General features: G+C 41.0%; 1 long non-coding RNA gene across 1 annotated transcript; it reads left to right on the top strand.

Moving 5' to 3' along the window:
• The first annotated feature begins 3,636 nt into the window (after positions 1–3,636).
• Positions 3,637–8,296, top strand: LOC123783197 (uncharacterized). Its single transcript, XR_006777158.2, has 3 exons — positions 3,637–3,826; positions 7,183–7,356; positions 7,467–8,296. It is a non-coding gene; the product is annotated as an uncharacterized LOC123783197 (long non-coding RNA).
• Positions 8,297–11,482: the final 3,186 nt, after the last annotated feature.

Here is an 11,482-nt window from a genome sequence, read left to right as displayed (position 1 = left end):
CACTTAAAAATAAAATCTCTTTAAAAAAATGGTTAAAATGGTAAATTTTATGTTATGTATATTGTAGTAAAGTTCATTTTTTTAAAAATTTCATTTATTTGAGAGAGAGAAAGAGCACAAGCAGGGGAAGCAGCAGAGGCAGAGGGAGAAGCAGACACCCCAATGAGCAGGGAGCCGGACTTGAGGCTAGATCCCACGACCCTGAGATCATGACCCGAGTCGAAGGCAGACGTTTCACCAACTGAGCCATCCCGGCGCCCCCGTACTAAAGTTTAAAAACTATAACAACAACAACAACAACAAACCCTGTCCTGAAGAAAAAAATGTAAAACACCAGGATCAAGTAGGCCATTCACACGAGGAATGGTTTCTGATCCACGTGGAGGGTATGCGGCAAAGGATATGACCCTTCAAAGGAAGAGGGTATGCTCTCATAGCAGCGAGGGCCCTCCCTCCCCTACACAGAGCCCCTCAGTCAAGTCATCTGTTAGAGAGGGATTAATATACCAGCCCAGGGGCGCCTGGGTGGCTCAGTCCTTAAGCGTCTGCCTTTGGCTCAGGGTGTGATCCCAGAGTCCTGGGATCGAGCCCCGCATCGGGCTCCCTACTGGGAGCCTGCTTCTCCCTCTCCCACTCCCCCTGCTTGTGTTCCCTCTCTCGCTGGCTGTCTCTCTGTCAAATAAATAAAATCTTAAAAAAAAAAAAAAAGAACCTCCTTTAAAAAAGAAAAATTACCAGCCCAATTTCATGAGGTTGTTGAGATTACTGCATCACAGGATGATCAAGTATAGTTAACTGCAAAAGGCAAAGCTGGTTTTCTTTTCCATGCTCTTTGATACCAAATTCAATGGAGAAGGACCTCAGGGAAGATGATGATATATTTTAAGATGCTCGAGAAAAAAAAAAGTAAAACCCCAGTAACCTGGAGGACATATATATCTTTGGGCTCCCATGTGAAAGAGTTCAGTTGAAAGAATTGTGTGCTTCTCTGAATATCTCCATAGCCCAGCCTGAAGGATGGTAGTTACAATATAGTTAAGACACATTTGGAATAGAGCCTGAATGACTTTCTAGAATAATTACCACCAAGCGATTTGCTGCTCTTACTGTGAAGAAATCTTTTGCCTTTTCTCAGCATAACAAATGACATTGCAAGTTAGTATTTCCTAAGAGGAAAAATGGAGAAGATGAATTCCCAGAATCTTAGCCTTGCAAGAGTGCTCAACACTTCCATGGGTAGTGAGGGGCAACGGGAGACAGAGAGAGAGAGAGAGAAAGAGAGAGAGGGCGAGAAGCAAACTCCCCGCTGAGTGCAGAGCCCCACATGGGGCTAGATCTTGGCACCCTGAGATCAGGACCTGAGCCGACACTACCAGTCAAACGCTTAACTGACCGCACCCCCCAGGCGCCCCAGCAATCCATATTTTAAACCCCTCTCTGCACACAAAACAAGTTTGAACTCAACAGTGGCATGCAATTTAATGAGAAACAAAGCAAAATCATCATTTCTTGCCTTGTACATACTATCTCTTTTCTCCTTCCATCTCACTGAAAAAACCTCTGATGTTTCAGAAGACTCCGTATATGCAGGAAAGCAGCATCTAAACAAATTATCGAAACGGAGCGGAGGTAAAATCCAGATACCGTTACAAGTGCAGTTGTCACCAAATATCGGAGAGGCCCCAAAAGATAAGATGAAAGGAGAGCAAGGAACAGAGAACCTTCATCTGTTCACACTACAGCTCTGGAACTTCTTATCCTGTGCTTTGTAATGAATCTATCTCCTTTCCGTGCGCAAAAGCCAAGCCTGCATCTTGAGCCACAGATGGATCAGCAGTGGCACACGTACGTGTGTGCACACATCTGGCGCCCAGGTGCGGGTCGCTCTCGGTGCCAGCGAGCCGATGGAGAAGCGGGAGTTCTTGGCATCGTCCTCTCAGGACCCCATGGCTGCTCGAACCAGCTTCTTGTTGTTTCCCTCCTCTCTCCAACGTGAAAGGGGCCAGGGAGAGGGCCCCAGATGGACACCCTGCAAAGGAGCTCAGATCAGGCTTGTGAAAGATACTTCTCCATCCTGGTTCTCTTGGATTCGCGGAACATCCTTTGAATTCCACAAATACAAAAAGTTCCGACAGAGCAGAGCTGTTGCTGGGGGTGGGGGTATATTGTAGCCCACAGAAACCTGTCTCCAATCGCCTCCTTTTTGACTCTATTCCTTTTTCTGTTCTTTTGTCACTGTGCCCCCTGTTCCCTCCTCCCTTGAAATACCTTTGCTTTTTCCGTCAATCGACTTCAACATGGTTAGTTTTAAATCGCAATTTTTAATTATAAAATTAATACGGGGATGTAGTATATTCAAACAATACAGAAGACTATGGATAACAACTAAAAACCACCACCCCTGCTCCCTTCCACCCCATCTCACCCCAAAAAGGTAACTATTGTTTAGCATTTGATATGCAGCTCCCCCCCCCACTTGTTCCTACACCTTTCTCAAGGGATTATGTTATACGCAGTGTTCTGAGATTTGTGTTTCCATGTTGCTCGCTGCTCGGGGGAGCTACCCTGTTCACTTCAGCAAGCAAGCGAATCCTCCATCACATTGCACTTGAATATGGATGTCATGGTCTAACAGGTCATGGCTTGACAGGTCAAAATATAGTACGTACAGCATGACACCGTCTGTTTGAAATCTGAAAGCACTAATCACCTACGTCATTTCTGGTGGCATGGCATTGTTTGCTTTATTCTTGTTACCTGTTTGTGTTTTTCTGCTTTTCGTGCCAAGTTGTGTTTCCATATGCATTAAGAAATAAAGCAAAATTTTCTTTTCAGGTATTGATTTTATTGGCCCGATCCCGATTACAGCGGAGCACGGTGTTCTAGACTTGAGATTAAACTCTCCCAACTTAAATCCTAGCCCTGCTTCTAATTATGTTACCTTGGGCATTTGAAGCTTTCTGACCTTTAGTTCCTCCTATGGAAAATGAGGATAAGGATACATACACCTCAGGGATTATTGGGAGAATTAAAGAGGCACTGAGTGCTAAGTATTTAATTCATTGAGTTTGCACTTGATGAATACGGGCCACTGTTATCGATGGCAGTGCAGGCTTGCATTTCCCGGCCACCATGCTCCATGCATCTTGAGAATGCAGGGGCTGCTCCTTCCTCGTGGCTGGAGTGCTGGTCTGTTGCGTAGGACAGGAGAGCCTGACGCAGCCCTCAATAATGCAATTAGGACAAGCTTGCTGACAAAGAGGGTCCTGCTGGGTTTGTAGAAGGCCAGCCGCAGCAGCTTCGTCTTGGTGACTCACACCAAGCAATGTTGCCTGAGTTAATTTTCCCTTTAGAAATAGTCCACTGATTACAGATTGAGCCCAGTCTTGGGGTCAGGCCCTCCTTCCCAAGACGACAACAGGGTCAACCTTTTGAATTTCCCCAAGCAGGTTTTCTAGTCCCCGTGTAGAGGGCAAACCTTTGCTTTCAATGGATGGACATTGAGACCATTAATGTATTTCCTGATTTGTACTGGATAGAATGGTCCTAAACTCCCTCTCCTTCATGGGAGGCTGTCAGAGCTTCGGGGCGGGGGGGGGGGGGGCAGTCTGAGCTCTGCTTTCTCCAGGTGTTCGGGATTGGCTGCCTTTGCTCCAACTGTGCACTTCTCTGTGCCTGGACAACTCCCTGCCCAGACCGAATCACTAGCATCTGCTCAGACAAGATACGCTTCCCAGAACAGCACCATCGTGACAACAATTCCAGCAGCATGAGCTTGTGAGCTGGGAAGAATCTTTAGGGGTTCTGCCATCTCATCACCTTTCAAGTAAGTAAAAAAATCAAGGGGATCCATCTTTTAGTTAAGAAAGCTAATAAATAAATTTGTGACATCTCTTCAAAGCTAAACGGTTACCCTATTTGTAGGAACCATTGTCAGCTGCATTTTGAGCTTCCTGGGTGAGTCTATGTTTGAAGTCAGGGTAACTAGAACTATAGGAGCAAAATTCAGATTAATTGAACTGTTGATGGAGTTAGTCTCCCGTTTTCACGTCAGATGCCTGGGGACTCAGTTGATAGCTCAGTCCCCAGTAAACCAGGGAGAGGAAAGACCAAGCCAATGTACCACCAAAACATCACCATGGATTTGCTGTTTCAAAACGTGCTTAGGAGCAGAAGTCCAATTAACTGCAGTCAGCTACAGCCATAAACGCGTTGAGAGATTTCTAGAAAGCTACATTCATCGGTTATTAATGGGCTCTCTTATTTTGACCTGGTGCTGATGAAGGGTTAGAAGGAGATTGGTTTATTTTTGTGTTTTTTGGAACACCATTTCTATCAACTGACAGGTTTGCTGTTGACATCTTTATCCTCGATACTTCCCTTTCTTCCTTAACATAGCCAAGATGATTCCTGAACTCGGGGACCAGGGAGACAAACTCAAGGTGATCTGTATGTCTCGGCCCTTCACATATGCCTGGTTTCAACCTGAATTCCACCTCTGTGAGGAGGCTTTCTCTGATCATCCCCTCCCCCCTTTCTCACTATATTGTCTTCTCATTACATGTTTTAATGGCATACTACTTTCTCTTTTGTAGCAAAAATGATGTTGTAATTACTTGTGTAATGTCCATCTCCTTTGTTTATTGTAAAATCACGAGTGGGGGGGATGGGGAAGAAATGGATCAGTCTTGTTTACCATTGTTCCTGTAGCTCTTATCATTATACCTAAGACCTAAAGTAAAGGCTGTCTAAATATTTGATGGATGGATGAATAAGTGGATGGATGGATGGATGGATGGATGGATGGATGGATGGATGGATATTTGAATGTCATCTGTACACTCTCTAATTTGGCTATAATTTCTTATCTTTGGGTCTTTGATCTTTAATCCTCCTTTCATTGTTCCTGCTATTGTCACACACTTCACCAAATTCCAGCACCCAACTCTGTCCCCAGAAAACACATCACACAACTGTTTCAGCATGAACTTTTTCCCAATCAACATAAAAATAAACCTGTCAGGGAATAATTTATCTTTTACATAGCACAAAGTGAAGTGAAGAACTGACAATTAACCAGAAAATTCAGGCTGTGTAAACAGGCAGAATGAGTCACCATTTCACACCAGATTTCTTTTTGTCTGTTATCTGGGTAATTCAGCCCACATCTGGAGTGTTTTTCCTTTACTATTTGGGTAGTGGCATCAGTACATCCTTCATCTTATTTTTCCTTAAGGATAAGAAAAATAGAAGCAACTGACTTGTGATTGCTGGACTGAATCTAGACTTTTGGGTTTTGTTTCCCTCCTCGTTTGTTTGCCAAGAGTTTCAGGTCTGAAGAAAAAACCTGAAAAACGTTACTCATTCTTATCAATGGCTGTTGGTCACAGAAAAGTCTTCACAGTGTTTAGGTGTATAGAAGAGGGATCCCGGGACAGATTCAGAATGGGGCGAGCATAAAGTATGGAAGGAAACACTGTGGCTGTACAATCCAGTTTTTAACTTCCCTTTTTGCATACAAATCCGTTATCTACAACACCATTTTCTTTCTTTCTTTCTTTCTTTCTTTCTTTCTTTCTTTCTTTCTTTCTTTCTTTCTTTCTTTCTTTCTTTCTTTTCTTTCTTTTAAAGGGGCAGCTAAGGAAATCGCATAAGCTTGAACTCAAACTTTGCACCAACCAGAAAACATCTGGGATAGCCAACGATGCTGACCTTGCTCCCAGGAAGAAGCTTGTGACCAGAGAGAATCTGGCTCATAATCCAATAAATTGAACTCCTAATTAGGGCTGCTGCCTCTTGCAACTTGCATCATAGCCCATCCCTGGCCAAAGCACAAAATAATTCAGTCCAGCACTTTTTATCTTATGTTGGTGACACTTTGAACATGGGTTTTTAGAAATTCTGGGTGTTTGGATAATAGATACCTCTAAAAGGGCCAAAAAACCCCAAAAAGAGCAAAAGTGAAAAAAAGTATTATTGTTCCTTGCTTAGCGTAAGGCAAAAATCCTCTGATGAGTCAGAAGTACAGAAGGGCTGGTACTTGTCCAGATTGTAGAGGTCAGCTCTAAAGATGACCAAAATTCAAGGAAGCTTGGAGTGAAGAATTTATATTGAAATCATGCTCTTCCTCTTAAATCACTTCCCAAGATTGAAATTCAAGAACTTTAATCTTGAATCCAAGAACAATTCTGCCTTCTCTCTCTTTCTCCAAATAATTACCTTTATAATTTTTCTATTTATTTTTTAAATATTTTATTTATTTATTATTTATTTATTCATTTATTTATTTATTTATTTTGAAAGAGAGAGAGAGCAGGGGGAGGGTCAGAGACAGTGAAAGAGAGAAAATCTCAAGCACACTCTGCACTGAGCGAGCAGCCTGATGCAGGGTTCATCTCATGACCTTGAGACCATGACCCTGAGATCATGACCTGAGCCAAAATCAGGAGTCAGATTATTAACCGACTGAGCCACCCAGGTCCCCCAGTAATTACCTTTTTTAATCCAAAAGTAATACTTGTTTACTGTTTAAAATTTGGGAAATAGGAAAAAGTAAAAAGATTAAATTCATCTCTAGTTCTCCATTCAGAGGTAGCCAATGATAACATTTCATAAGGACAATTTTTTTCTAGTTTTTCTTCATAGATAAGTATTTTTAATTTATATAAAATAAAATAGATCATATTACACATGATATTTTAATCTATTTTTTCTTAGTTATAAATCTTAACTTCTTTTTAATGCCATTAAATGGTTGCCTTCAACAGCATTTTTAGTACTTCCTAAGATGCTTGTATGTATTCCTAAAAAGTCTAGAAATTTACCACAGGACTGAGACTTTATTTTATACTCTACCAGTAATGAAAGAATCACGAGACCTGGATTCAATTCCTAGTTCTACTAACTGGCTGTTATGTTTGGGGGCAAGGTCTCTGGGCATTGGTTTTCTCATCTATGAAGTAGAAGATTATCTAGTTACTTTCTAGAAAGTCCAAGAGAAGGACTTCTGGTACAAAGATTATATAATGCATAGTTTCTTAGCTATTCTACTTTGCCTACTGTGTCTACTCCATATGAGAGGGATTTCCCCTTTTCCTTCATCCTTTGATTTGTTTTCCTTTCATTTTTCCATTTCCGTTCTTCTGAAACAATGAAATGTGATGCCTTTGATCTGCCCATCAGAAGATGGGTGGCTGGATTCTTCTTCCACGCTTCTGCAAACTTGGCACCACTCTCCTGCTGTGAAGTGCAAGGTCTGTTTCGAGTCCCAGACAGGTACTTCTACAAGTACTCCTGCCACCAGGCTCCTTGGAACTCCATGCCCCTGAGGTCGAAAATCAAGTCCTAGAGCTTCAAGTAAGTCTCTGCCTTCTTGAAGTCTCCAGCCAGACTATAAGAAAATATAAAAGGCACATTCATTTTCTTTGGAACAAGAACAGAAATGTTAATCTGTCTTGCTTTTACAGGGGCCAGTAAGGATTTTGTGTTCCACATCAAAGAGAAGCTAGGAAGAGACAATGTTTTTCCACTGTAACTTATGAAAATGGATGGGGAATTCAATTTGCCCATGAGTTGGAATCTAAAGGAATTCCTGAGGTCTGGTACAGTAGTTCAGAGAAAGATTTGTCAGATTTCCTGAAACTTCTGCGTGCGATCCTATACCACTGGGTTCACGAGGTATTTTTCATGCCCGCTGCCTGAAAGGAAGGGTGTCCTCTTCCCCCGGCCCTCCCCCTTCGGGTCTCAGCAAACACTATCCATGTAACTGGCCCAAGACACACAAAGATCAAGAGATTAAGTACAGATCTGAATATTATCTCTGTATATTTCTGGAGTCTGTCAAGTTGGGTATCTCCAGAAGAGCCAACATCTCACCAGCGAGTTTTCTGTAGCACATCCGTCGAGAAGATGTGAAGAAGCCTCTGATGTTTTGCTTTTATCCTGAATTCCATTGACTCCAGAGACTTGTGATTCTGGTGTGAAATAGGAGGGGAGTGAGGAATAGTCCTGGCGCATTTCATTATCTCAGGAGGTGCTGATATTCCCACATATCAGCAAGCAGGATTCCAAAGGATGATGGCATCAGATCACTGAGCATCTTCAGAGACATTTCCTTCTTGATTATTTCTCTCCCATCCTTGTCAGTGTTACTAAACACAGCAATAATATTCATGCAACGAGGCACCACTCCCTACTGCTGCCTAGGCTCCTAGCAGGTCCTTTCTCATTGAGATGTTGAAAAATAAAATGAGATAATAGAGACAGAAAATGCTTTGAAAGTCAAATGCTTTGCATATGAAAGGGATTAGAGATTTTGTTTATGATAGCTCCGATGAATCCTCCCTTGTCTCATTGCAGCAGTCTGTTATAATATTTCATTGTTAGAATTGAAATTGCTTCATAATAGACAAGTGTCATAGAACTTGAATCAGTAGATAAACATTAAGGGAAGCATATTTCAGATCAAAATGATGAAGTGCTTTTGAACATTTAGAGAGCTTTTGAACATTTGGAGCCATTCAAAAAAGAAATGAGTGCCTGGAAAAGCACTGGGTAAGTTGAAATAGAGCTGTAGAACGAGCCAGCGGGGATGCTGTAGAGAAGTTTCTTGCATTGCACCAGACAGCTAAGGTTCCACCCAGCTCAGAGAATCTGTGAGGCCACTATTATGATGATCTCTACAGTTATTTTTAAATATGTCAAGGACTGTAATGGAGATGATGAAGTGTTTCATTCCAAAAACATCCAGCTAGGCCTCGTTGATAGAAGTCATAAGAAACTAAGCTTTGGCACAACAGAGAAACAATATTCAAGCCTTTATAGGTAATTAATCGATTCAAACTTGAGTAGGTGTAACTATGGATGAGTAATCTGACCAAAGCCAACCCACCGGGTTTACACCACAAACTCTTGATGTTTAGTCCAATTATGGGTTCCTGTCTCATGCCTCCTCCAGTCCAAGGCCACACGTACTTGGAAAACTTGTATTTTATAAATCAGAGAAAAGCCATGTGTTGGTGACCACTCACTAAGAGTCCTTTCGATGGTCCTGCTGCCTTATAACCCCTTCCTTTCTTAGACTTTCTCTCTCTCTTTCTCTCTCTCTCTCCATGGGGGGAGGGGGCGGTAAAAATTAAGTTAATATGCTTGTGCTACTCTCAGACCTCCAGAAACTAGATTTAATTGAGTAAAAACTCTTGATGGGAGTTTTCTATTTGTTGTTAGGTGTTCATGTGGTTACTACCAGCTGGAATGCCCCCATAACACAATCCTGTTCAGTTGTCATCTCCTCTCTGAATCTTCCCTGCCTGACTTTATCTTCTCACTGGCAGCAGCACTGTGGGATCAGGTGTTCACATTCCCAATTCACATTTTCAATTACTTTGTACATAAATCCAATGTGTTTGCTGCCTTACACATTGGTTAATTGTTTACATTCAGGGTAAGGATGATGACTTATTTATCTTTGTATCTCCAGCATCTCACTTGGTACTTGGCCCTTAGGGACCTCTCAGTTTAGGCTTACTTAATTGAAAATATATGTAGGTTTTGATTTATTTTAGAGCCTGGAAGTTTAGTTGAAAATGGATCCTGTGGCAGCCTCCAAAGCAACAAAATATGAGTATTTTTAAATTTTGGATAGAGTGAGGAATCTCCCAAAGTGCCTTTTGGATCTGCTACAAAAAAGGGTCAAAGAGCAAGAAAGTTCCTGCCTCAGTACCTTTGCACTTGCCCTTCCTGCTGCAGTTCTACATAGTTGCCCCTGCCAGCTCATACATGTCACCTGGAAATATTAACTTAGCAGTGAAGTCTTGCTTGACTATCCATCCCCATCCTCAATGTTCCTTATCACCTTAGTCTGTTTTATTTTTCTTCATAACACCTGCTTATTCTGTACCTACTTATGCATTTGTTTATTGTTTGCCTCCTCTCTCATCAAAAGAAAAGACACTTTGTAGGTTTTGTTCATTGCTGTATCCCATAGAAGAACGCTTGACATATAACAAGGGCTCAATATGTGTTTACTAAACAAGTGAATGATGAGTGAATGAATTGTTAAAAATAAAAAATAAGATTTCCCGACAAAAATTTAACAACATACGTGGAAAAACGTTTCAAGACATAGAAGATAAATCTAGGATGTCCAACATTCACCTCAAGAGGTTTCCCAAAAGAGAAGAGAGAAAATAAAGGGTAGGAAGTATCAGAGGAAAATTTATGAGAGCTGAAGAAAGTCACAATCTCTTTTTTAATTTTAATTTTTATTTATCTTTTAGTAATCTCTACACCCAACATGGGACTCAAAGAGATCAAGAGTTGCATGCTCAACCGACGGATCCAGCCAGGTGCCCTGAAAGTCGCCAATCTTAAAATTGAAGTTTCATCCGAGGATAAGATAAGATTCTAAAACTTTTAGAACGAAGGTAGCAAGTCATTTACAAAAGAATGAGAGTAGGATTGACGTCAGGTTTCAAATTACCAGCATTGGATGCTAAAGGATGATACAGGTTGTCTTAAAGATTTTGAAGAAAAATTATTTTGAAACTAAAAGTCTACCTAAACTATCAAGCAAGTATTATAACAAAATAAAAACAGTTTCAGGCATACAAAGAATGTGAAAAGTTACCTCCCACGAAGCCTTTCTGAAATGAAAAGATGTACTTTAGCAAAATAAAAATAGAAACAAAGAAAGAAGAGAAAATAAGATCCAGGAAAACAGTGGACCTTATCCAGGAGACAGGTTTACAGTAGGTTTTAAAAACAATCAGAACAGGAAAATATCCTGAAAAGAAGGTAGATTCTATTGTAACATATAACTAATAAAAAGTTGGATGAAAGGTGAAAGCGTAAATTGCTTTAATTAATAAGGAAAAAAGCAATCAGAAGCACCAGGAAAAACAAAAAGCCATATAAGAATGTCATAAGAAAGAGAATTCATTTGATCCTAAAATTTGGCATGTTTTTCATTGGCACACATGTGTATGACATAGAATTATATCTCATTTTATAAAGTCTAATTTTGCAATTTGGTTTTGTGGTGAACCATTTTAATATGAATACATAATCTTAATACAGATGGGATTTTGATTTTTAGAATCAAGCTACAGACAAAGCATGACTGACTTATTTATGGTTACAAAATTGAATTCAAATGTAACTTTGATGATATGCGGAGGTTGGGAGGATGTAGAAAGGTAGAGAGAAACATAGGAGTGCTAATTTCCTCATTTCACATGACATGAGATCAGAGATGTTATCTAAAGATGATGCATCAAGAAATAAAAAATTGAGGGGCGCCTGGGTGGCACAGCGGTTAAGCGTCTGCCTTCGGCTCAGGACGTGATCCCGGCGTTATGGGATCGAGCCCCACATCAGGCTCTTCTGCTATGAGCCTGCTTCTTCCTCTCCCACTCCCCCTGCTTGCGTTCCCTCTCTCGCTGGCTGTCTCTATCTCTGTCAAATAAATAAATAAAATCTTAAA

Source organism: Ursus americanus, chromosome 16, assembly GCF_024610735.1.
Source record: "Ursus americanus isolate L20-20 chromosome 16, mUrsAme1.1.p, whole genome shotgun sequence".
Classification (NCBI taxonomy): Eukaryota; Metazoa; Chordata; class Mammalia; order Carnivora; family Ursidae; genus Ursus; species Ursus americanus.
Note: the sequence above shows the minus strand (reverse complement) of the source record. Positions and strands in the feature narration are given on the sequence as shown.